Source organism: Lates calcarifer, linkage group LG16_LG22, assembly GCF_001640805.2.
Source record: "Lates calcarifer isolate ASB-BC8 linkage group LG16_LG22, TLL_Latcal_v3, whole genome shotgun sequence".
Classification (NCBI taxonomy): Eukaryota; Metazoa; Chordata; class Actinopteri; family Centropomidae; genus Lates; species Lates calcarifer.
Genome location: NC_066848.1, coordinates 18,759,111 through 18,785,910, shown reverse-complemented (window position 1 = coordinate 18,785,910; position 26,800 = coordinate 18,759,111). Strand labels below are relative to the sequence as shown.

The 26,800-nt window shown below is 39.5% G+C and overlaps 1 long non-coding RNA gene across 1 annotated transcript; it reads right to left on the bottom strand.

Annotated features, from left to right (window-relative positions):
• Positions 1 to 18,984: 18,984 nt before the first annotated feature.
• Positions 18,985 to 22,212, bottom strand: LOC127143414 (uncharacterized). The gene is made up of 2 exons (XR_007814793.1): positions 21,040 to 22,212; positions 18,985 to 19,521 (listed from the first exon to the last, which is right to left on the bottom strand). It is a non-coding gene; the product is annotated as an uncharacterized LOC127143414 (long non-coding RNA).
• Between the last annotated feature and the right edge of the window lie 4,588 nt (positions 22,213 to 26,800).

Sequence of the window (26,800 nt, the reverse complement as noted above, 5' to 3'; positions counted from 1 at the left end):
TAAGGAATGTCAAGAAAATGCTCCCACTTTTTTTGTTATGAAAACGCTTTTTCATGTTCCCATCACTCACTTCAACTACTGTACTGCATTAATTACAAATTACATAGCTCACGTACTGAGCTGAAAATTGCATCTGTGACAGTATTCTCTAAAACACATATTTCATATACATATTTCCTGTTAACAGCCGCTCTGCACCAGGTGCACATTAAACACAGACTGATTTTAAGATTTCTCTTTTCACTCATAAGGCTCAGCATATCCAGACTATTACACTGTGAGATCCCTAAGAGACACCTTAAATCCTCTGATGAAGGGTTTCTTGCCGTCCCAAGGATAAAATTATAGTCAAGTGAAGTCTGTGATTTTGTCTGCCATGGCTCCTAAACTCTGAAAACTTCACATTCCTGTTAGAACAGCTACACCTAAATTTAAGATTGTTTTCTTAAGTCAATATATTGTTATATACATATATTATTAAATTATCAATTCATAATTTATTCCTCAAAATGTTTCCATATTTCAAAGGAAAGAAAGTAGAAAAATTGAGAAGCTGCAACCAGCTCATGTTTTTGCTTGATAAACAATTGTAAAAATGCATTTTACTATGTATTTCACCACTAATGTAGACTGCTATTGCTTTCATCCTTGTTTAACTGTTACATATACATATAGCTGTTTTACTGTTTTACTTTTTTGTGTCTTATTTTTGTGTCTTATTATTAAATATCACACTTGCCACTTAACACATTTTGTTTTCAAAGGTACTTTATTACTAAATAAGGTTTTACAGTAAAAACATGTGATGATTAAAAAAGAAGATCTAATTTTTGCTTGTATTAAAATGCAATTTGCATCTTGTTAGAGAGATGATGACTAATCCACTCATGTGAGCGGGTGCATCTGGTATGTGTCCCCACTGTTTGCATCACATCCACACTGACATGACAGTTCCATCTCTAAATATATTTTGCATCAGTATGTAGTTTTCTTTATCAGATAAAATGCTAATCATTAGGCTGAAATTCCTGAATGTCACATCTACCCAGACAGACTGTACAGCAGAGAGGATGCTTCTGTGTGTGTGTATGTGTGTGTGTGTGTGTGTGTGTGTCCTCCCACATTTTTGACACCTCTAGGACATGGGAGAATTAGAATGTAAAATGTCAGGGAATGCTGACACTAAAGATAAAACATCCCACCTGTTTTCGTTTGTTTTAGACTTTTCTAAATAAAATTCACAAGAACCAGGGATCTTTATTAATATACACTACATCTGTTGCAGGCTGTGAACCGTTCTGACTCTTTTTAAGTAAAGGATAAGACCCAAAAGGGAGACATTGCTTGCCAATTTACTAAAAAATACCGGTGTGTTTTAACGTGCCCAAGGTGAGAATGAATTGACTCAATGAGGGTCTCAGAGAGAAGAGATTTAACAACCTGTCTCAATCCACCTGTTATTTCATCTTGTGCTTATTAAAAAACACACTCAATAATAAAAACATACTGAAAACAAGACCTTTGCTGCTGTGTTTTCTGTGGGAGAGTCAGCAGCAGTCTCTGTGGGCTCAAGGAAATAGCACACACACACACACAAACACACAGACACACACATATTTCCTATGTGGCCGATGTGACATCCTAAAATCTCTGGTGGATTTCTGGGGAGCCAAGTCAGGTCGGTGTGATAATGTTTGTTTACAGTATGCCTCAAAGGCTTTGTGAGTCATATATACACCTGAACTCCCTGTTTGAGGCTCCTGTACAGGTGTGTGTGTCTGTGTGTATGTACAGCACTGTGAAAATTACTCTGACAATGTGTAATATAAATTTAATTAACTTTTAAAAAATATATATTTTGCTTTAGCTTTTAACATATCACTCAGTAAACTTTAAATCATTTTAAAAGAATATACAATATGGCAGATATAGGGTGAATCCGTATCTCTGCTTTGCTACGCCTTCTCTGAGTATGCATGTGGTCAATCATGTGATCAGTTATAGCACTTACAATACATTTCTGTTAAGATAATCCTTTATTAGTCCCACAGTGGGAAAATTTAGAGTGGTTAATGACAACTTGTAACCATGACAGGGTTAGATCCCATCCCATTACAAACCAAAATCAACATTTATGTTCTTAAATGTTAAATGTTTTGCCTCACTTTTATCACTCAGTAGTAGTTAGTAGGTCCTTGCCATGTTTGTTCAAATGAAGGCTGTAAGTACTGTACTGTGGCTCAGGAGGTAGAGCAGTTTCCACCAATCAGAAGGTCGGTGGTTCGATTCCCGGCTCCTCCAGTCTGCATCCCGAAGTATCCTTGGGCAAGATACTGAACCCCAAATTGCTTCCGATGTGTGTGTTTCACATCAGTGTGTGAATGTGTGTGAATGTGTTTAGAAAGCACATTAAATATATAGAATATGTGCTGTATGAATGTGTGTGAATGGGGTGAATGTGTAGTGTAAGCGCTTGAGTGGTCGAAAAGACTAGAAAAGCGCTATATAAGTACAGTCCATTTACCATTTGTAAGGATTCTATACAGATAAATAGTCTGAGACAAACCTGATTAGTTTCTTATCAGGCATTTAGATGTGGTCTCGCTATTGTGTTAAAATTAACACAATTATGCTTCAGCTCACAGACAGAGAACTGGATATTACAGTGGACATTCATGGTCCCATCAATTAACACAAGTTGCCACCACAACAACACAATAGCATAACAATTTTGACAGCTGATGAATGCAATTTGCATTCTCCTGGAGAAACAAAACAGTATAAATTTTCCAGACTGAAATATCTCACTATTTTCAATAGCAATTTCATGTTTTGTTTTTTTATAATCATCTTTATTATTATCTCTTGATCAAAGCTCAGGGTGCTTGTAGGAACTGTGATGCTCATTATGATTGTAAGTTTCCATATGAGCTAAGTTCAAATTTAACAGGGCTGGATGCAATCAGGCCTGGCTGTGTTCAGTCAGCTGAATCCAATTATTAATCACATTTGCTTGACTGGGTGACTAGTGAGGCGAATACTTTTTACATGGGTGATATGGTTGTTTAATAACCTTGCATCTTAAACAAATGTAAAAAATAATGTAAAAATAGTATGTAGTGGGACATGTTTACAACAGCAGGAAAAAAACAAGAAATGCAGAGAATATTTTGCCACAGCCCTTTTCTTACTTTGTGTGTTTTCATACATACACATACACATAACTTGTTGTTATGTTTGACTTGTTGCAATCAGATCTCTTGGTACATTTGATAGAATTTATCATATTAGTGATCCTCTCACGATAGATTGTGCAACAGAGGAAAACAAGCAGTCAAAATACTCAAACTACATCTTCTAGTTATTTTCTCACTGAGCGCTTCAGCTCATTATCCATGTTTGTCACTTGGTCGCACACAAACACACTCAGAGGCAAGTCTTCCCTCTGTCAGCTGTTTGACACCTTCTCCACCAGTGGGAATGGCACTCTTTATTTCCATGGTGACACTGAACCAAACAACATGTTCACTGTTTTTCTGTGTGTATGAACAACAGACAAGAAAATAACTGATATACACACCATCACTCTTAAAGCGCACACTCATACACATTTGTGTCCTTGTCCATGAGGCTGTCTCTCCATTCCCACACGCGCACACAAGCTCCCACACGCAAAACAACTCACACACAGACACATTTTTAATTGCCTCTAATAGCCAGCATGTACATGCTTCCCTTGTTAGCTCCTGCCTGTGTGGTGTGTAGGGAGCTGCTTAATGATCATTACAAACGGAGGAGGAACACTGAGGTGAATAGGGAGCCAAGCAGAGAGAGCTGAGACTTGCTCTCACTGCATTATGGGTGTGTATTGCATGTGTGTGTGTGTGTGTGTGTGTCTGTGTACAGGAGAGAGGTGTAGGACCAGGATAAAGAATACACATATATTAGGATTTATTTGTTTGTGCATCAACATCATAACACCAGTGTGTATACGTATGTCTGTGCACACGTGTGTGCATGTATGTGTGTGTATACAATATGAAAAACCAAATGAATGACATTATGCTGTAAGTCTTACTCGCCTTTAAACATCCTAATGCCTGTATAAGCCCACTAATGATGCACAATTCTGCAACTATTAGTCTGTTGTGAATAATTTTTCTGAATAAACATGGAATGATTTTACATTAAAAGGCACTTCACAGGCAGCCGTGCACCACTCAGAGTGGTATTTCTTGTCTGTGACTCACAAAGACCTATTGCTTCTGAAAATTGTGGAATAAGTTTTGAAAGTGAAACAGCTAAGAAAGAAAGTTACGCTTTAAGTTAAACATATCTGCTGTTTACTTACTCTTGGTAAGCAATTACTCAGGAGTTGACTGACAGGGTAGTTGTTAAATCATCATGAGCAATTATACCTTTAGGTGCCTTCAGACATTGAGGGGGTATCACTGCCGTCTATTTCCAGTGTAAAAACAATAGCAGCTCTGCCACCACAGTATTTGGCAACAGAGAGAAGAGAAAATGGCTGCCACTTGTGTACACACATGGTAATTTGCCACTGCTGCCTGAGTTGCCCTTGGTTGAACATTTTCGGCTTGCTGCTGTGGCTTGCTGTGTGACCATGATGCAGGATGTAATTTTACTGGTGCTTGAGTTCACTGAATTATACTCACCAGTAGTGAACAAACATCAGTTTAAAAGCAAAGGACCTGGAGCAATGGCAAAGAATGCATATCATATTAACAAGCTAAATTTGATTTGTTAATTCTATTATATTATACTCTCTGCATAAAGATACAACCCCGTATTTCAGTTTTCCTGGTTCACAGGAGCCAAAGGATGAGTAGATTGACACCATGTCTACTTTCGACTTCTCTGCTCTGTTTTTCCCTCATTTGTCTCACAGATGTGCTTCTAGCATTGTGGCTGAACCCATCCAGTGTGCTACTTTCTCCACATGGCCTGTGTAGACAAATGTCCAAAAGTGGATCATCCTCCAGCAGCTCCTCTGGGAACTTAAAGAGCTCTCAGGACAGCCAAGAGGGAATAGCGGCTTAGTACCTAGATCCTCCTGAATTGTGACACACACACGTTTGTGACCTACATGGACTGAGACAAGCCGCTCTGCAGAGAAACCTCATCCCACCTGTTTTCATTTGCAGTCTCATTCTTTCAGTGACTACACAAAAGTCATGACCAAAGGGAGGGGGTGGAACATCTCCTCAAATCTCAGTCTAATTGTGGCGGAGGTTTTTGGATTCATAAAAATGACTGTGGTGTCAATGTCATACAAATTTAGAAGACACATTTTTAATGCAAGATAAGTTGAATTTGCAGCCTATGTTTCCAGTGAAGGCAGTGGGTTGGGTAAGCGATTAGTTTGAATTTTCCCTCTGCACCCATGTTGGATTTTCTCCCGGCATCTTCACCCAAACAGATCCAAACAGAGACAGAATGTCTAATCATGCCAAATAATGTTTACATGAATTGGGAGAGAATGTCTCAATAAAAAAATTTAACCTCAAAATAATCCAGTATTACAAGTACTATTTAAAATGAAATGTCAGATTATCCCACTGAGCTTAAATATGCAGTGTTTCTCTGCCTTTTGCAGATTTAATGTATTCTGGGATAGGCTCCAGCCCCTGCTCCAGTCCAGTGACCCTAGCTCAATCACAGTGTCCACCCTTTGTCCTACACACTGAACCCTCTCAAACATTAATTGACAACACCTGCAAGCTTGATGTGAATGCATAAGGGAGTCTATGAAAGGGTGAAAGGGCTCAAACTGCTGCATAAGGAATAGGACAACAGATTACATCGCATCAGATGTTGGGGCAGAGGCATTTCTTTATCCAATAAAGTAATGAGGCTTAGATTGTATACATAATTAAATACAGTGTTTGCTATTTAGTCTTTATTGGATAAATAGTCATTGTGGTCAAATCACATAAAAACATTTGTGGACACACAGCTGCAAAATACACACAGTGATGCTTAATGAGCTTTATACACAAATCCTAAACTTGTTCTTGCAAACTGCAAGAATCATCCTTGTTTTTAATTTATTAAACTATCGCAATTGTGGGTTTCATTTAGGCTGCAGGACAGCAAAATTTGGGGAAGTGGGTACAAAGACCTTAAAAAGGTCCACTAGAAAGCTTTTAAACTCTTGTGGATTTTAAAGTGGGACAGTCCTAATTCCTCTCCTATTAGAAGTGAGATTTAACCCCTATCTTGTGCCCATTTGAGCACCCATGGGCGTGTTGGTCTCAAAATGAGGGGTAGTCAAGTGCATTGTTGGTACTTTGCTGTCTTGAGGCAGTGGATAGTGAGTGACCAACAAAAACTTGGTCTGAAGTAAATGGTGCAGTATTTCACCATTATTTTAAGGGTGTGTTATCGATATGCACCTATAGGTGGGGGCATTACATGTATACACTCTGCTTGTTACACACACAAGGACGCACAGCTACACTCAAACATGCAGAAGATTTAAAATAAAAGGACATGTTGTGTGTTGCACATCATGGATGTGTCTTGGACATGCTGATGAACCCAAATACGCCATATAACCCTTTTCAACCATGTGACTGGCACTGCAACCTTTTTCCCCATTATAAAACCAGCAAAAGTGGATCCTAAATGCACTAGCTCCAGACTGTTAAAATAGAGTCCTGTTAGTCTGGGCTGACATGGATGGATGTTTTAGTTAAAATTCAATATGATACCCAAGAGGTATGATAGGTATCAGCAGTATCTGCTACATACATACTAAAAACTCTGAGGACTTTGCACCTGCAATTTCTAGACTTTATTATAGTGTGACTGGAATGCTCTCATATATTTCTCTGTGCTCTCTCTTTACAGTGCCTATTTTTTAGCTGACCTATAGTGAGTCCCTGTTTAATTGTCTTATTATTAATAGTGAGATATTTGGGGAAACAATGGGGAAGCAATATTCCCATTAAACTGTTAAAGGTAACACTATGGTTGGGCAAAAGCCTAAGAGGAGTCAGTAAAAGCTCAAACTTAAACCACTGGCACGATGCTTTAAAAGGTTTCAACGTTACCAGGTATTTTCAACAGCCTCTATGCATAATGTAGAGTATGTCTAACTGAGGCAACCATAAAAATAACAAGATTATTCCTGACTGCATCAGTAATGAAAATTAAAGCACAAATTTCAAGTAATCAATTTTTATGGCTCTTTCAAGTGATATATGCATAGGTTCAGCTCAGTTAGGTATATTAAGGGAGGAACAGTCCAAGAGCTATAAGGCATCAAACTGTTTTTCTTTTTAGATTAGCCTCCACAACTCCCTCGTGCCAAAGTGATGTATAACAGGAGCTCTGAGCACTTGGAAAAGCAAGAATATAATCCATTATCATGACCAGTGACATCTCATTATCAGATGTTCAGCTCATTGGACGTAACATAACGCTAACACCTTCAGCTGCCACACCACTCAATTCCATTTCCACTGGGCCAACACCAGTGTCAGACGTATTGCTTTCTCTGTGCTGTGAGTCATGCTGGTTAATAGCATGTGCCAGATAGCGTTAGGTTAATGTCAGTAAACAGCTTTGAATAAGGGAACAAAACCAAGTTTATTGTTTCCCTAAATGACCACAAGTCTCACCTCTCTTGGAGCATAAAAGGAAATCACGCTGAGGCAATCGACCATCAGGCATCGATTCAATAATTGTTTCTGACTGTAGACGACAACGCGAGGTGTCAGACAGAAATGTACTCTTGGCAAAAATGCTTGAAGATTTGTCCAGGAGCTCTCAGCCCAAACTCATCTGCCCACCCTGGAATCCTATAAACACTGCAAAATCCAGAAGAGGCTCCCTTGGCTCACACTAGTAGCCCAGACAAGAAGCTTGTGTGTGTTTGTGTGTATGTGTGGTCTGCACATGCATAAGAACCTCTATAATAACACTTTCTTTTGTGTGGATGCCCAAAAGGTCTGAAGAGGATAAATGGAACCAATTACTGGTACTTCACTACTCATCGTAACTCTCGCTGTAGCCACATGGCACTATGACAACAGTTACACACTGACACTTCACACTTACACAGATCTGGAATTAGCTTGCTGAAACCCATCTTACTGTGAGGATCATCTTCATCCATTGGCTGACAGAGACACTTGTAGCTATTTTCTGCTCTGAAACTAATTGAAAAGTCATATTTTTACTCTACATTTATAGAGTCATCATATACTGTAATTGTAATAATCTAATAATATTATAATACTAAACATTTTACAATATATAACATATTGTCATATCTCTAAGTAGCTGTTTTCTGTCTCTTTGAAGTCGTTTGCATCCCTTTGTTGTCATTTTGTATCTCTTTGTTGGCGCTTTACATTTCTTTGGAGTCATATTGCATCTCTTTATGGTTATTTTTCATCTCTGGGATCGTTTCACATCTCTTGGTAGCTGATTGCATCTGTTTGCAGTTTATGTTTATTAATGATTCTCTATGGTTTTTGTGGTTGTTCTTTGTATCTTCTTGACATTTTGCAGGTGGAGCAGAACTCTTAGGCACTGCTGTTGGTTGAAATACTGCAGCTGAACTTCAGGATTTAGTTGACACTGGAGATGAAGAGATGCCATCTGAGTACAGAGTATTCTCTTTCTCCCCCCATATTTCATAGTATGTGTAAAATAAACAGTGTAAAATAAAGACCCCCTCAAAAAAAGGATGAAAAAAAACAAGTAGCCTACAAAAAATTAGTACACAATGATGTAAGTTGTATTAGGATTAGTCGTATACAGCAGTATACAGCAGTATGAAGGATTTGTAGAGGTTATGAAATGATTCACACAGAATCTTATTGGGTTTGTGAATGGCTTTTTTGACTATGAATAACTGAGTGTAAAAACGTATCTCCTCTCAATCAGCAGAGAGCAAGGCGTAAGGGAGTGAGATAGCGAACGTAAAGAGAGATACAGAGAGATTGCCGCAGTCACTTACAACCCCTGCTCTGCCCAGCAGCCTGTCCTGATTATCAGCTGCCCATCTCAGCTCTATCTAAATGATTCCACAAGCTGAGTAAATAAAGATGTCCCTCACCAGGAGGGAGTGAGTCCTGGTTGTGCAGTGCTACCTGTGGCCACTGGGGGTTGCTGTTTCAGTAAGAGATGAAAAGGCTCCTCAGACCCTGATCACACTGTGCTTTCTCTGTATGATCTGCAAGTCTCCGCGGATTCCCTCGTTGGGTGTGTACTTTTTAGCCTTTCTGATAACATATACTGAAATACTCTTCACATTTTTGGTATTTTATTGTGCCAGGTATTTGACGGTGTTCTAAGATGCAAGATTGGTTTTTGTAACATATACCTCAGTCACATTACTGCTGCATTTGGATTTGCATCTAAAATGTCAATGTTTATCTGACAATGAAAGTCTCATTAACCTAAAAATCTAGATGTATTGCACCTTTTATTTGTCAGGAATACCAGAGCTATTTGAAAATGAAGGCACAAATAGTGCTACCAATGATCTTCAGTGGCTTGTATTGGCCTTCATATATCTGGGTTGCAAAATGCATTTATTCTAATTATTAAATGTGATAGCTCTGTTCAAAACAGTAATATGACTAACCAGAGAGATCAGTGAGTGTAACCAACAGCAACTATAGGCTTATAAAGCCATCAAGTTCTGAACACGGAGATGTGGACTCACAGGCAGAAGAGTTCAAATGCATTTTACTTGGTCAAAGTGCACAGGTCAGCATGGGCAAATAGAGCAGGCAGGGGATGACACCAGGGACGGGCTGTGGTCAGGAACGTGTAGGCAAGAACTTCTTTTTTTGTGTGTCACTGGGTGAGACACATTTAAAATGTTTGATAAAATACTGTATAGGTGGCTGTTGCTTGTCTGATTAGGTTATGCTTACAACCCTACCCACACTATTCCCTGCCACCCCACCTAGCTTGCATAATTTTCATCAGGTGTATGTCAAACTGAACTGCATTATAAGAACAGGTAGTACTTTTGATGATCTGGCAAGTGACTGGGGAAAAGAGGCCAGTATATGCTGCAGGGCTGATGGGAAATGGGAAACAGGTGTGTTAAGTGGGAGGGGAAAGTATGGTGATGGTGAATGATGAGAACACAGGGATTATTGCAGGGCTGGTGGGAGTGGCAGGAGATGCTTGTGACTAAGAACACAGAAGAGAGCTCATCAGAGGTAGTCACACATAAGACACTAATGATGATATACATGTATCCATTCATTCATTCATTCATAATCTATAACGCTTATCTGTTGCAGGGGGGCTAGAGCCTATCCTAACACTGGGCAAGAGGCTGGGTACACCCTGTATGGATCGTCAGTCCATTGCAGGGCCAACAACCATTCATACTCACATTCACATGTATGGATTATTTAGAGTCACCAGTTAACACTAAGCTGCACGTCTTTGGACTGTGGGAGGAAACCGGAGTACCCGGAGAGAACCCACGCAGGCACAGGGAGAACATGCAGACTCCACATAGAAAACACACGGAAAAGCACCAGGCGGCCTCCCAGAAAGTTTAGATGCAGCTTAAAGTTGATAATTGATGAAATAAAGAACTGATGTTACTTAAATTACTATGAATATACTCTCTTGATGGTATGTGCTTTTACTGAAAATACACAAAATACAACACATTCATGTTTTAGTATTAAAGTAGCTGAAATAAGAAATCACTTGGAGATGGTAAAAGTATTTAAATCAAAATACAAAACAAATCTTAACATTAACAGGCTGTAAAGATTGTGTAACCCAACCAAACTGCAGCAGTGAGTCTCTGAAAAGTCCACAGGTAGCGGGAATGAGGTGTAATATCCACAAGCTAACAGGCTAACAAGAGTCTTTGGTCTCAGAAGCAGTCTCTTCGGCTTTCCTGCGAAAAGGCTGCAGTTCAACATGTACGCGAAGTGCTGCAAGGGCAGTAAGTACAAGAGCAGGTATCAGCTGCAGCTGAGTTGCGTATACGATTTTTTGTGGGTTTGTAGTGCTACAGCAGCAAACATGTACTGTAAGTCCTGAGGTAAAAAAAACAAAAAAAAACGAGTCAGTCACAACCTGTACTGCTCCAGCAAGCAGTTAGGTTTGTAACATATAAAAGTGGTATATATACAAGTGAAAGTGAAAGATTTTGTTGGTGTCGAACAGTAGAGAATGCGAATATGGCTATTTCCCAGAAGCAGTACGTACCACTGCAAACCCAATTTGTATTAAACAAAAAATACCAGTAGAAAAGAGTAATTTGTTTTTGAGCTAGCAGCAGTGCGCTTTTGTTGCTTGAATTGCCATATCACCACACAATGTGTAGTTACAGTCTCTGGTGGTGTCATTAGGGCTAACGCACACCAAAAGTTGTTGAGCATAACAATACAGCTGTTAAAAAGACAATTTATGTCCATACACTCCTCCAGTTCCGCTAATTTATACAAACATGTCTTGGTACAACAACAGTACAAATATTATTGCAACAAAAAATATAATACAGTAGATGTAATTATCTATAACATTTTTATGCCTAGGAGCAGCATGGTGGCACAGTACTTCTGTGGCATTATGTTTTCAGATTGTAAGTCTATCCGTACATCCATGAATGCGACATCTCCGTGACACCTTTTAGATTTTTCGATTTTGGTGATCACAGGTCAAAGGCCAAGGTCACATTGACTTCACAAAACATGTTTTTGGCTTCTTGAATGTGATATCTCAAGAACACCCTGAAGGAATTTCTTCAAATTTGGCATAAACATTCACTTGGACTCAGAGATGACCTGATTTTCATTTAATAGATTTTCATTGTCAAAGGTGAAATTCACAGTGACCTCATGTTATTGTGGACAAAATATATATTCGGAATGCCTGAGGAGAATTTCATCACTTCTGGCACAAAAATTCACTTGGACTGAAAGATGAACTGATTAGAATTAGATGGTCAAAGGTCAAAGGTCAAGGTCACTGTGCCCTCACAAAACACGTTTTTGCCCAAAGCTCAAGAGTTCACACACTAATTATCTGGAACTGGACTGGTTGGCAGACTGCTTAATTTAGAGGACATATTGCTTAAACTGGGTGTAAATGAGGGGTTACTTGAGCTCATCTGACAAGGCTGTGGGGTAGATCAGAGAAAGAAGGCTGAACCACCGGTCCAAAGGGAGCAACTCTGCATAACTTTCTAGCATCTCTATTTCAAATTATAACATAATGTAGCTTTACATTGTGATACTGCAATAGCTTTCTGAATGACTGCATCTGTGTTTGAATGAATATGATGCTGTTAAGAAGCATTCCTTTTGTCTCTACACTGTACCTCAAAAACAAAACAAATTGTCATGGGATGAAGAGTGAATTACAATAATAAAGAATGACAGGGAGAAAGGAATAAAAGGAGAGGGGCAAATGGAGATGAAAAAAAGGTAATGGAATAGAGATGAGAGAAGAAAGAAAGTCTGACAACAGAGCTGCGGTGAGCTGGAGGAAATTGAAATGCAGAGGGCTAGGTATTCTGTTAAGCTCTCATACCTCTCTCCGTATTCTTGAAGCCCCGTCTCTAATTTCACTCTCTTCACACTTCTCTTTAATCGTTTCTTTTTCACCCCCACCCCCCCCCCCATTCCTCTCTTTTATCTTTCCCTTCAGTTCCCTTTTATAGTCTATCTTGTACTCCATTCTTTGCAACCCCTTCTTTATCAGCCCCACTCTTTTCTCCCTGTTCTTGTCTATCTCTCCGATCCAAACTGCATGTGGCAATGAATTCTCTCCCTTGCAATGAGCTGTCTACCCCCAGGAGCTGCAGCAGTCCCTGGCCAGACGAAGGCAGATCTCTTTTGTAGGATCTTATTACACTTCCTGCCTCTGGTTATGATACTCTTGAGCAAGGTTCATCCTACTGTATGTTGAGAAAAAAGGCATAATGTAACATGGATTGCTATATAACACATAGTCCTATATTACCCAATCAGTATGTTCTTTGCTCCCTAATTAGGACCTGAGAATAGACTGAGAACATGAGCAACACATGCTGTATCTTTCAAGTGGAATTAAACATGTGTATGACAGGTTAATGGCATATAGCGACTGGAACTTCACACATAGCCCTTGATTCTGATGTGCACCCCCTTAAAGATGAATATCAGGCAATAGTTTCTTTTTAACATGAACTACAAAAGATTTCTATGTCAGGGACATGTATGGCGAGACCTCATTATTCCTTAATGAATAAACATAAATCCAACTTAAGTCAGGCAATGAAACTGATTATTGCTTCACTGTAGTACAGCTCCGGTCTATTCTTTCTACAGGCTTTTTTGTACATAAATTTGCATTCTTTATGTGCATCTCTGCCCAACCCTGTCTCCCAGAAATCCCATTTTAAATAGAGCATTTGCAACAGCACATACCTTTCTTTAGTAAAATGTTTGTGGACTTCAGTCTTGACTTAAAGGAAAGAAGAGATACCCCATCTATGGTAAACATTTTAGATGCATGATGATGTGCAGTTATAAAAATTGAAAAATAATTTTCAATATGTTCTGTCCTAATTTCTACCTTTTTTTGAGCAGACAGTTTAAGGGAAAACAAAACAAACAAACAAACAAAAAACCTCTACAAAATCTGGTATATTATGTGTAAATGTGTATATTTTACTTACAGTCTGTTTTTTGTAACTATCTGACTGAGACTGAAACTATGTCTAAATGTGTGGTTTGGAGTCAGTATGCAGGTTTCACCCTTTTCACTGATACAATTTTCTCATTCTTAGACTAATCAGACTAATTCTTCTAGTGATTCAATTGATAATACAACATGCAGACACTATGACACTGTAATATACAGCTATTTTTGATTTAGGAAGCTCTTTGTACTGTTGCACTCTTTGTAACCCCACTCTTAATTACACCAAACAATAATAATTGTAATAGCAGGCCCCAAACAATAACTGCTGCACGGCCACAACAACCTGTTGTGGTGAATTTCTCTGCTATGGTTCAATAGAATATAACCTGATTCTTTGTCCCCTGTTATTTTATGAACAAAGCAGCCATTGTGTTGTAGGTGAAGAGACCATCTGATTAGCTAGTCCTTTAAGGACCTGACCAAGCCCTGTGCAAGGTGATGTTGATAATTCTGTTCAAAAGACTGGGATGTTCCTCTGTACCAAAAAAAAAAAAAAAAAAGGTCCAGGAGTTGTATTGTAATTTGTTTTACAATGGGGCCTGTTGAAATTAGATTTAATTAGATTTTCTTTAATGTTTAGGAGAGAGAACAACTGTTTTGATTCATGTCACTGTTTACTGATTTACCTGAGTCATGAAAGGTGCATGACATGTGAGTCACCTGTACTCAGGCAAAGCTGGGAGCTGAGCTAAAGTCTAAGTTACATTAAGCTTGCAATATTTATGAGTATTTGTGAAGCTGCAAATGGTCTGCATGTGTTTTTGTTTGTTTGTTTTTTTCTAATGAGGATTCCTCTTTGGCATCCTCACTAGTGTTTCAGACTATCACTGTCTTGCAGTTTTACTGCCTGTCAATAATCTCGTCTATGATTCAGTTTGCCTGCAGTTGTACTGATTATTTCTCACTTGTGTGCTCTGTGTTTACTTCTTTGTCTTCACAGATATAGAAAGAGGGATCCCTTATTCCCTCCTCATGCATGAAGGGCAGCTCTTTATCAGTCACCCCTGTGGAGAGAGAGAGAAAGAAAGAGAAAGAGATGAAGATGGAAAGTTTTATAAAGTGTGCAATGGGTAAACAGGCAAAAGAGAGAAACAAATAAGGAAAGTGAAAACACTGGGAAATCTGTATGCAATACATGACTACAAAATCTGAGAAGATAATGAGATGAAGACATGCATGGCAGCATTTTGCAGGGAACATTTTAGATATAGAGACAGAGAATTGGTCACTATATTTTAGCTAAACAAGGATTGTGTTGTTAATCCCCTGAAAACATAAAACACAAACTCTGGCAAGCTGATTTCCTAAATCAACTGGGTGTCCCCAGGTAATACATGTCCCCTGCGAGTAGGGCTTTAGAGGATTCTTCAGATAAATAAGCATTTCAATCCAAGTAATCACAACGAATCACAAATTGCAGCTTCTTCAGAATTCCCTTTCATCACTTCCCACCCACACTCCTGCCAGTCTGTCTTCCAGCTACTGCTTGGTATGAATGTATTAACCCTGCCACTGGTGTGAAGTGTTACTGAGGGGGTGGTGGCTTCATACCTCCAGGTCACGATTCAGCTCTACACACCAGTCGGTTGATCTGCATTCTGACAGCGGTGAGGGTTTTAGCTCTGATAGTGTGGTCACCGCTCTCCAGATCTTGAGTCTTGCTGCTCCCAAATGTCACATATCTTATGTAAGAAAACAAAAATAAAAATATTTTAGAAACTTGCCTTGTTTTCCATGCAGGGAGTCCAGGGGCATATCCAGGAATCAAGAAAAGCTGAGATCTTTGGTCCAAAGTCCCCTTGAAGGAACCGATCCTCTTATGAAAATCTGACAGGCCAAATACTTCTAAAAGTTTGCCATTGTGTGGATTGTTTTTTTTTTTGGCCCCAAATCTATCAAATTTTAGGATATTCATTAAAAAAAATATCAGAATCAATTACATAAAAACAAATTTTGTCTGTAATTGTTGAATGTAAACTCCTTAATGGTAGCTACGGGCAAAGTCATCTTTGCTGTGGCCCTGAGTAAGACTCTCCTCACTTGCTCCTCACTGAATCATATAGACTCTTATTCTCCACTTACTGCCATACTTTCTGCCTCACTGCTTTGGTCTCCTTATGGCTTTCCCCTGCACTTCTTACTGACACAATCTTTCTGTGCTCATTGGGACACTGTCAGAGCACTTCAGCTGTGATCCTTGACATCTCTGTCACTGGTCATTCGTAAAGCCAGGTACTGGACTGGCTTATTCTAAAACTGTATCCGTCATATCTGAGCAACAGCATCTGGCTCCCTTTAACTGTGGGAATTCAAACTCTGGAGGTTTTTCTCACAGGTAAACAGACTGTGATGTGTAAAGCCACTGGAGTAACCCTTAAATTTTAAACATTTTATATTCACTTGAATGCTTCTGACCTCAGTTCATGCTCCGTAGAGTGTATCTAGGTCTTTTTGCATGTTTCCATCCATTTTTTATGAAATCAAAATTTGCCTCATGTTCAAACTGAACACCCCAGTGAGCAATCAGTTTGTGATTTTCTGAGCAGAAATGAGTAACTGAAGTAAATTTGGTTTAAAAGTTAAAAGCTTTTAAAAGTGCTATCATAGAGCTTTTTAAAGAGCACATGAAATATGAAGCAAGGTCTAACTACATGTTCAAATACACTGATTAAAACACTGTTGAATAGACTGCTTGGACAATTTTTGTCCTTCAAATTGCCAAATTGATAAATCTAGTGCTAAATTGTGTCAGACGTTACAAAGAGGGACGATGTGAGTGAAGTTATTGACAGATAAGAAGTGACTGACACAGCTGACTGGCTTGTGTTGGTGCCTGTGTAGGAGGCGGCCAATTTTTCAAGCCAAGACTGCATGGGAACGGAATTATTAAAAAAAACCCTCGTGTTCATAGAAGAATCTTAATATAAAAAATTTTATGATCATGTAAGAGCAATAATTTAATTATTTTGCAGATTCATTGTCTGTACTGGCTGAGCCATTTGGATGGTTTATTCTGGTTTCTAAATGATGCAGTTTTGTTCATGTTCCATAATAAATTAGCTGCTTTTTTCAACTGGGAGCAGTTTGTCCTTCACACATTTCCCTCTTCTTTGTCTCACAGGAGCTTTTAGTGAGCTTTTGGAGTTTGTGAATAGTCAAAACGCAGCTCCTGGTTGGCCGGCTGAGTGTATGTGATTTTTGTTGGAGTGTACGCATTGGGAACACTTGAGAGAGACAGAGAGAGAGCGAAAGAAAAAAAGAAAAGAGAGGTTGATTGAGGGAAGAGAATGGAGAGGCGAGCTGGCGTTTGGCTGAGCAGTGAAGAGATATTCTCTGCAGTGTGTTCCCTTTCCATCCATGGAGTCCAGCTCTTAATCTGCTGCCTCTGTGGGCAGGGAGAGACAGAAAGAGAGATGGTGGTATCCGGGAGAAGGAGGCAGTCAGAGTTACCTGGAATGACCTGAGAAATGGGGGCAAAAAGGAGAAATGGAGAAAGACAGAGAAAGAATAGGAGAATTAAACCAAAACTTCAAAAGAAGAAAGTTTTTTTTGAATATCCCCTGGATGCTAATCTGACAACAAAGGAGTATAGGTTTATTGATATGAGCACATCATATTACACTGAAAACTACTGTTTAGCTTAAAGCAAGACTATGTAACTTTTGAAAGAAGACCATCATTTGCATTTTACAAAGCAGAAGCTTGAATTCATAAGCGGTAAACCACACACCTGCTTTATTCAATGCACTCAGGGGCTTTGCTGCAACAGCTTTAGTCAGGTATGATTGTTTTATTCTTGTTGTATAAAGATAGCTGACGTTAGGCTACATTTATCTGAAACATCCTCCATCATGGCCCAAATACTGTTCCAGTTCAAAGCTTACATCTAGCCTAGGATGGTTCTGAAGTGTTTAGGCTCCACCTGTTTTACTGAGGATACTTTTGGAGCTAAGTGAACTTGGGTCGGACGGATATCCCAGCACTTTGCATCAAAGTGGCTTAGGATATAACTTATACATGCAACGGTTTTCATGCTACAACTGCGAGCTGCTAATGTTACCAAATACAGGTCAGGTTTTTCATATGAGGTTAATTCCTGAAAAGAATTCATATTTGAATCCAATTTTTTTTTAGGAAATGTGAAGGACCTGTTAGCAAGCTAAGACTGGTTCATCATCTCAAGAGCTGTCCAGTCCATCATCATCCCTAGGAGAACAACCTTATAAAGACTGCAATTTAATGGGTTTTTAATGCAAGAACACTGTAGGGTCCCAGTTGGATACTGAGCTTACTGCACTCTTCCAGGCCCAGGAGATTGGATTCCCAATTTCAGCATTTCAAGTTCACTCCCAAGGGCACATATTCTTTATGTGTTCAAATGTGCCATATTGCATATTGTGAAAGTAGCATACAAGTCGCTCTCTTCTTTTTGATCTTTGAACTTTATGTAACAGGTGATAAACATGAAGTAGATGATGAAATGTAAGAAAATGGTTTGCCATATTTTGCTGTTTCTATGTTGTTTGAACACACATTGTTTATAATGACAAAAAATAAATGCTGAAAACATGTTACCAAAACAAAATGTTAAAATTCTCAGCTTCTCCATCTCACCCTCTCTCTCACTGGGTGCAGGAACACTTTTGTACTTGTACTCTGTTTGGGAGATAATTGCCCAGACCTCTGCAGTCTGCTCCCTTAGCCTGTCTAAAGAGGATATAGTCTCTCTCTCTCTCTCACACACACACACATGCATACAAAAGTCACCATCCTCAGAATTAGTGATGTTGTAATGATGGCAGATCTGTCGGCATGCTTGTTTGTTGTGTGTGTGTGTGTTTGTGTGAGTGCGTTCACACACACACACACACACACACACACACACACTGCCTTGCGTCTTGTAGACTGTGACAGAATCTATTCGCCCACCTGCTCTTCTTCATTATCCAAAATGCAGAGCTGTAGATGTAGGGCAGAATATCTGGCTGGTAACAGTTCCTCTCCTCTCTCTCTCTCTCTCTCTCTCTCCTCCTTTTCTTTTCCTTGTCTTTGTTCCTTCTCTCCCTTTTGTTATGTCTCCATCTGTTTCCCCTCCTGTTCCTCTTGCCTCCCCGTTCGCAACTACCTTCTCCTTTTATATACTAGCTTTTCATCTCCTCGTTTCCTCTCATTTCCGCTCTGCCCTTCTCCTCCCCTCTTCTCACCTTGTCTTCTTCTCTCGTTTCCTCATCTCTCTGTTTTCTGCCCTTCACTGTTCACTTGTCTTCAGGTTTCCCATCCTCTTTCCTCATCTCAAATCTTCCCCTTTGTTCCTCTCCACACCTTGTTTCTTCTCTATTTTCTTCTCCTCTTGTTTCGTCTCTTCTTCTTGTCTTCTTTCCTCTCATTGTTTCTTCCGCTCTCCTCTTCATTTACCCTCACCTCAATCTCCCTCTGTTTTTCTCATCTTCTTGTTTCCTCTCCTTTCCTCCTAATTCTCCCAACCTCCATACCTTGGCATGCTCGCCACGTATTCAATTATTCTGGACTTGATTACATGCTTAAAATGCGACATTGAAGGGTGAACAGCTACTTACTCTCCTAAGGAAATCCATTGGCGTCCTGCTTACAATACTGTGAGGTTTCTCCCAGCTTCGGTTTTGTTTATGCAATTCCAGGTGTCCCACTTTGGTGCTGGCAGGTGTGTGTTGCGCAGAGCAGGAGGAGAGGGAGGCGGTGTTTTTCTGATGGTGTCTGGTGGCATCCATGATGCAAAGGTCTTTTAATGCCTGTTCATTACAGGTAACATCTTGATCCTCAGTTGGTTTCATTGTGCTATTTAAGTGGGACAACACAAATCACGGAACATGCTATCGGCTGATTGATTCAAACACTCCCATGTGAACCTCTCTCATGTTGTTGTCATCCACCCTTTGGTACATGAGCACTCACAGCCTCACACGGCCTCACAGGAAAGCACATTCACACATAGAAACAACTAACTTTTATCATTTTGCTTTCAGTTTGGATCATATTTAGATCATTGTTTGACAAATAAAGAAAAATGAATTGGAACAGGACATTAACTGACATGACTGGAGACCTTAAATGAAACTGTCTTACCTGCCCACACAGTCCTGAGCTGATGTCTAATCAGCCAGTTAAGTGAGAACACCTGTGTGGGTGTACCAAGGGCAGGATATTTACAACCTACAATTTCCAGTGTAAAAGCAAATGTGCAACATTTAGGGTTTCAGTAAAATTAAATATAAATTCTTCTTTTTTAATATCTCAAAAAGAGACAATTCACCCAAACTATGTATAGATATACACAACATTAAAACCACTGACAGATGAAGTGAACAACACTGATCATTTTGTAACAGTACAATGTTCTGCTGGGAAACCTTGGGTCCTGGGATTCATCTGGATGTTACTTTGACATATACCACCCGTCTAAAGGTTGTTGCAGACCAAGTACACCTTCCAATGGCAACAGCACTCCCCAATGTCAGGGGTCTTCCCTAGCAGGACAATGCTCTCACCATGCCACAAAAACTGCTCAGAAGTGCCCCCAAGGTGTTGACCTGGCCTCCAAACTCCCAAGATCTCAATCTGATCCAGTATCTGTGGGACCCGCTGAAAATTATGTAGGTCCCCTTCATGTAGCCACAACAGCTCTGACCCTTTGTGGCATGGACATAGGACATCTCAGGCTGTCTTGTGGTGTCAGGCACAGGGACATTGGCAGTGGCTCCTTTGGGTCCTGTGGGTTGTAGGGTGGGGCCTCCATGGATCTGACCTTTTCCAACCCATCTCTCAGATACTGGATCAGATTGGGATCTGATCAATATTATTCACTTCATCCATTAGTGGTTTTAATGCTGTGGCTGATTGGTTTCTTTTCCATGCATCCTTTGTGGTATCTAGTCTGGAGAGGTAGGAAATTTTGTGGTGTATTATGGTAGGTGAGACATTTCACAGGGATATACTGATTCTGATACTGATCCACTTTTATGGATACAAAAGTTATTAACAGATAGCTCCAGTCATGGTATAGGGGTCAGAAATCTCAATTTAATGCACACTATAGAGTGAACTATTAAGAGTTGATTATGACACTAGACACAGCCTTCTGCATGACAAGACACTGGTTGAGTGATAGAATATGAGTTACATAATTTGGGTGAAAGCACCCTTAAACTGACTTTGATGTTAAGGTAAAGAAGGATGTAAAAAGGAACCCAAGGATCAACGGTAACCTTTGAAGGAAACATTCAGCTGATTACTCATAATTTGGGATGCAGGTCAGACCATTCAAAATGTGTCATGCGATGGCAGTGAATAACTCACATGTGAAGGGAGGATGAGTGGGAGAGGTGGAGGAGGGAGTGACTCTGTAACAAAGTAGAAGTTATTAGTTATAAGCTTAAAACAGGATCAGGGTCAGGGTGACACCGTCAGCGGCTCCATGAGTTTGAGGCCTCGTCCTTGATTGTAGGTGAGTTAGGCTCAGTGCGCTGGTTTATTCATCCCTCCCACTGGTGTGATGGAGAGCCTTGGCATGAATTATTCTCATTTTCATTTCCTGACATTGAGACTGTCCCTTGCGGACCTTCAGCTGGGACTTTTAGTGAAACTGCTGTAGCGACAGGGATGACACTGTATCATCAATAATGTTAAGAATTATTCAAAGTCAAAGTCAAGTACATCCTGAATGAAACTGACAAATCTTTCTGAAAATGTACCCAGTTGCCTCCTCAGGATTTGGTGAAGTTTTCATAAATAGATCCCACAATGATGTGTGGAGGCAGGTGTTGCTGAAAATAAACACTCATGATAATGAGTTTGTTTTTTTAAATCTGTGTATTGGCTTTTTCTCTTAATTACTGTACTTGTTGTTGGCGAGCTGCAGTTATTTTTAGCAAGTTAAAAATGCTCTACTAATTATCCATCTCATTTACAAAGTGAATCTCTCCATCTAAAATGCTAAATGAAAAATACTCGTAAGTGTCACTTAATGCTGTTTTTAACATAATAAAATAGTAGCTTTTGGGAATATTTTATCCCCAATATACCCAGGACCTGCATCATAAGCCTCTTGTACCGATTATAAAACTGATGTATTGTCAAAATGTATTTTTAAGAGCATAAGGAGAGGCTTACTTATTTATTGCTATTGTTAAGGGAAGGCCCACTGGATAAAGAAATACAGCTTCTCAGCATTTTACAGAGTATTCTTACTAAGTACAGAAACAATCACTGGGAAGTCAGAAAGTTTTGCAATGGAATGCAAAAAAAATCTTTGAGGCACATAACTTTTTTCCAGTATATGGATCTAATATTGCTTTGATGTTTTGATGCCCCAGAGACAAAAGTATGGTTTATATTTTTAAAAATATTTCACACCAGAAAATACTGCTTATATGTCCTCACCATGAGGAAACTACCTCTCCCAAATCACTGTCAAATGTTTTCCTCCATATTATGTATTAATCTGCCAACCTACAGATGTCTGCAGCAACTGCAGCTAACTTCAGCATATCATCAAATCAGAGCTATACTGACACACTTTTGTTTATACAGAGAAAACCAGTTGTTTGTTTCTGTCTCTAATGGCATGACATTAACAGTGTACTGCTTTCACTCTTTGTTTTATCCTTTCACCACCTCACTGTTCAGCCTGCAGGACACTGGCTTCTTGACATATTTTTAACTGCAAGGTGCCACAAACAATGCTTATTGGGCTCATAGGAAAGTAAGCAGCTAGTGCTTTATAGAGATCAATCCAGTTCCAGCAATCACACAGCACGAGTAAAAGGTATATGTGACTTGCAAGACTTCCCCCTCACTACCTCAGAAATTTTCCATTGTCATATTACACAGGGAGGAAATCCATCCAGAAATAAAGTCCCTCAACACAGCGTGAATATCTAAACATCTAGCAAGTTCAAATTAATTTTACAAGATTGTTTTTATATTTCAGCAGAGAGATGACAGATGATGACTGAGTGAATCACCAGGATGAATCGTCCTTTAATTAGCTGGGGTGGAGGCAGAGAGGTGTGTCGGAGACTCACACACACAGGCACACACACACGCATATGTATATCTACACAATGTAGCTTTAGCGAGTTATCTGCACACACAGCTGGCCTACACACTGCTCTGCTCCCAGCAGGCTCACATGTCTGAGAGGCACGCTACTAACAGGACTCAAACCCTGAGTCACACTGTGCAATGAGCCTCTGGCCCACTCAACATACAACCCATCACACCTCAGCGCGCGCGCACACACACACACACACACACATAGATACACTGTAAATATCTCTCAGGAGTGTTATGGCAGCTCAGCAGGGTAAAGCAGATAGTAGGTACTCACGATGTCAGGGGTTGATGGGATGAATGCAGCTCACGGCCTTTCTTGCATGTCATCTACACACTTTCTCTCATACACTTTCGTTGCTTGTCACTGTGTGCTAACCAATGAATATGAACTTCCTTACAAAAACAATTTCAAACACACAAAGCTTTTTATTCTCACACATGAGCAAGCTTAGATTAAAAATACTCTTTGCTCTGAGGTGAGCATTTTCAGAATATGAACACAAAAGCAGATTGAGTTGTTGGTATCTCTGTTTGTGCTGATAGTATGATTATCTGTCTTAGTATTTGTTACACTTGCACATCTTCGAGCTATAAAACAGTGCAGTGCACAAAAGAACAACTATTGCAGCCATGTTCTGTTCTGCTTGAGATAACGCATCCTTGGATAAAGAGACTTATTCAGAGACAGAGACATCGTCTACTTGTGCTCATTTGTCCTTTCATCCTTAGACTTCTTTTTCAAGACCCATTGTTGTTATCACAGGCTTGCACACGGTGAAGATGTTGTGCGTGTATGTTGTGCTGTGTGTGTGTATGTGCCTGTAGAGGCCTACTTAATGGGGCAATAACTGCCTGCTGACTGCTTTAACCAAGGCTTCCTCACAGTGAGGTGAACATCTGGACTCACACTTCCAGCAGAGTGATTGATTAAGTGTCAGTGGTGTGAGAAAATGCGCATCTTTATACTCTGAGGAGTGTGTAAGAAGTGCAAGGTGCACATACATATACATCTCACTTTAGGTTCTTCTTTGATCCCATAGAAAATGATTATTGACCTTGTTCAGACTGCCAACCAAAATCTGTTTTTTGCCATGTCTAGATTGTATTGAGATTGATTTTAGAAAGTCTGGACAGCAAAAAAACACATGAAATGAAATCCAAATCACATTTGGAGGTGATTTGAAATGCGTTTCCAGTCAGATCTCTACAGATGCGTCTCAGTCCAGACACTCTGGCTGCTGAAATCAGATTTCAAGTGGCTTGCAACACGACACATAACAAAGACGTCAAATCTAGAGTGACAGTACCCACACATTTACTGATGCCTACGTCGTTATTACAAAAACCTGTGCAGATAAGTTGGTGATGTCTGGACACACAAATCCAGTCTGATCAGTTGCAAATAACCGTTTGGACAGTCTAAGACGGTCTTTAAGACTCGATTTGAGAGACAAATCTGATCTGCCTGCAGTCTGAACAGACGCCACTGACTGCCCACATGATAGTAATATGAGACACTGAGGATGAGGACAGTTTAGCATTTCACATAAGAACAATGTGAAGAATTTGCACTCCTGACTCTTAGCTAACTACATATAATAAATATAAAATATAAAAAAATCACACTTATTCCATGAAAGAGAGAGAAGATTTCAGTTATGACTGTTAGTCAGCACAATTTATGGATGCAACTGTCAAGGCTTGAACAAAATATTACACTATGTGAATCTATATGTATGGTATCAATATCTCAGGTAGATGTATAGACACACATGGAGAAGGCTGTAAACATAACCTTGGCCTCGCTGTATAAGACAGTTTTTGACTTGATAGCAGAAGGAAACTACCCTAGGGATGAGATACACAGCGATAAGTAACCGCACATACTGAGGATATGTGTGAATATAGAGGCACTGATGCCTTTGGGGAAATTACATGTTCATGTGGAGGCATTTATTGAAGAGCAATATAAGATGAAACCTTTGAGTTGCACTGATGCTTATCTTAATGTTTTGTGTGTGTCAGTGTTTTGGAGACATTACAACAGTCTTACTACAGCTTCGATGGCAGATAGCAGCCATTACACTGAAATAACTTACCATTTTCTTAAATCATAAATATGTGAAATTGCATACACAAACACACTCAAGAAAACACATTTTACACAACATGTTTCCTCTAAGTGCAAAGAGAAACATGAAAGGTAAGTGGAAGGAAACCAGAGCACCTGGAGGAAACCTGCAGGGAGCATATGCAACATCCTACACAAAAATAACTTTATTTAAATATTTCATATTCTATAAATAAATAAATAAAAAAATAAGGGAAAAAAAAGATGAAAAATCAGCATACTACAGTATGTTGTTGTCTCATGGGACAATCTGTGCATAAAAAAGAAAAGAAAGACAGTACTGTCTTTAATGTGTAAGCTGCTCATTGTTATGTTTAACAGATATTTGGGACAAATTAGGCCTAACATCTGCTTTTCTTCAAATTCATACACAACTGAAGAGACATATTTTTTTATTTACATTTACATACATTCATACGCTGCCATTCACCACCTACTTTTTCTTCCAGCCCTGTACTTTTAGTAACTAGGCAGCACTGTTTATTATGACTTGTTGCCTATTTTCCAGACAGTCTGGAGGTTCAGACCAGGCGTCTCACTTTTTACTTTATAAACCTTGACATTTCAGTCTGTCTCTGAATGGGTGTTTAATATCAAATGTAAGTGTAGTATCTTTCTTCCTGCTCCTGCATTGGATCGAAAGCAGCCATTTCAAATGAAACAGCGGGCTGCTCTGAGTTCTGATCTCTGAGTTTGTGAAGGGTCAAAACGGTGACATGGCAGACACACTGAGAGCTGTGTGTGTGTCTGTGTGTGTGTGCCTGCTTGTGAATGTATCTGTCAGAGGGAGAGTGTGATTTGAGGAGACAATTCAGAGCAGAGACTAGTGTTCTGTCACTCTTATATAACTCAGACAGAGAGCCACAATGTGGCTGTCATTTTGCCACAAATTCTACGTCTATGTCTATGAGTGAGGAAATGTTTGTATGTGTTTGTTGGTCAGCAGGATAGCCAAGGCAGAATATCATGTTTAACATTTTTGCTCAACTGCTTAGAATGTCCCTGAAGCATTCAATCTTCTGTGTGAAGGTAAAATCTGCCTACGAGTATGTTCAAAGCTCCATGTTTCAGCATAGAAAAACCAGTGTAAAAACAACTAATTTATAGTTTTAGAGAGGGTCATGTGTCAAACTATTTCTTGGCAAGGCTTCTTGGAGTCGCTGCTGGATGTCTGGCAACCTCACTGTAATGACAAGAGGAGGGAATAGGCAGATTTTTTTATTTTATTTTTTTTTTTATCCTCGGACAGAGCCAAGCTAACTACAGAACTTCCCCGTTTTTATGCTAACTGAGGCTAACAAGTTGCTGGCTATAATCTTATATTTGAGAAACTGATATGAAAGTGGACTCAACCTTGTGTTGAAACTTTAAGCAAGATATTGAATAAGGCTGTTTAGCAGGTAATGTTTGCCATGGTTAGCATTTAGTTTAATGCATTTGCATGCAGTTACTAAACACAGTACAGTTAGGGGTAATACCCTGCACATTGCTAAGAACCACAAAACAAACACAATATCAAAGATGCAAACAAATAGCTCAACAACTGGAAATAAAAATCAAGATCTTTTCTCCTTTAAAAAACAGAGAGAAGAGATCTGATCATACTGTTTCACTTACTTCACAAAGAGATCAATCTGTGTATCTTTCGTTGATCAGCTCAGCAGGCTCCCTCCAGCAAAGCCTGAACTAATATCTGATTCTTTAAGCTCCTGGGGCAAATTTCCAATATTCCCCCTTTTTTTTTATATTATTCTTTTTGGACTCAACTAGCAAAAGGATATGAGATCAGGGGCAGTCATGAATCAGATATTTTCTTTTATGCTCTCAAATCTGCCTCTGTCCTTCATGGTTTCTATCTGCTTGAGACAATCT